The following is a 1,562-nucleotide window of genomic DNA, read 5'->3' on the forward strand; positions in this document are numbered from 1 at the left end:
CTTGCATACATTTATTTTAAAAATTATATAAAAACAATTTTAATTAAAAATGTTCCTCTTCAGGTTTATAAATCCAACATTAATGGCTAATTTAAGATGGGAAACATTGTATTGTAATTATAATGTCACACTTACTATTTATCTTACCGTTTAAATGTTTTTTCGTACATTAAAATATATGGATTTTAAAATGGAGGTCCCTTATAAAGGTTTATCATATTTGGGGGTCCTTGGCATCATAAAGTTTGAAAACGCCTGCTTTAGCATATTCTGATAAAATTTGGTGTGTCAAAAATAGTCTCTTTATATTTGTGCCGAGCATGCCGAGTCGAATGATACCCAATTTTCCCATATCGCCCATTGTGAATTTTGGAGTAAAATGCTATATTTTATGAATGCATTGGCGTATTGTTGCGAAACAGTACTCAAAATGTTTTGGAGCAGCGCCACCTTGTGGTCAATTTATAATGAAATAGCATTTGATGAAATTAACTTATTGTATTGTAATGAAACTGGTCTTAATAGTTTCCTTGGGTCAGGCCAAGAACATCAATACCAATACTAAGGGTGCGTTCACACTTGTAGTTCGGTTCGTTTGGTTCGTTTGGTCCGGACCAAAAAACAAAAACAAACATAATAGTCCTGGTCCGCTTAGCGTTCACACGGGCATTTTTAACAGCGAACCTAAAGTTACCGAACCAAAGGCACAGGGAGACGCTCACAACCTGATTGGTCGGTTTATATGACGTAGGAGCTCGTTTACCGAACATTCAAAACAATGCTGTGTGCGGATTACACGCGCGGGCATTTTATGCGTGTACATGGTATTATTTTTTTTACCAGAGAACTCATGAAGAGCTCATGAAATGTTCAAAACATTCAAAACAACGCTGTGTGCTGGATTAAACGCGATCATTTTATGCGTGTAACACATTTGGCATTATTTCTTACCAGAGAACTCATGAAGAGCTCATGAAATGTTCAAAACAACGCTGTGTGCTGATTAAACGCGATCATTTTACGCGTGTACATGTGGCATTATTTTTACCCGCTGAGAACTCATGAAGAGCTCATAAAATGTTCAAAACATTCAAAACAGCAGCAGGATTTCCTCCGTTGTGCAGAACAGAGACGGCCGTTCTGTCGTCTGTACCTGCTAATAATGGGCAACACAGGAACTTTGATGAGAAGAGCCAGGTGTGCTTTTTGTGTGTTTTTTCTAGCATTTTCGAAACATGCTCGTCAGACCAAATATTGATTAGGCACTTCCTCGTTGCTCCACGTTTGCCCTCTAATGTTAAAGTTACTCATTTTGGATACACCGATCTTTCCGCGTCATCAAATCAGCTGCATTATGCGTCGCATCTTGTGACATTACATCCGGTTTTTGGTCCGTTTACATGTCTTTGGTCCGTGTTGCGTTCATATATCAATCGAACCGCACCAGAGTTCGTTTGGAAGCGGACTGAGACTCGTCTTTTTAGCGCTCTCGGTCCGCTTGTTTGGTGCGCACCAGGGTTCGGATGGCAGCGTTCACATATGTTCAAATGAACCGCACTAAC

The sequence above is a fragment of the Pseudorasbora parva genome, chromosome 5 (genome assembly GCF_024679245.1).
Source record: "Pseudorasbora parva isolate DD20220531a chromosome 5, ASM2467924v1, whole genome shotgun sequence".
NCBI classification, from domain to species: Eukaryota; Metazoa; Chordata; class Actinopteri; order Cypriniformes; family Gobionidae; genus Pseudorasbora; species Pseudorasbora parva.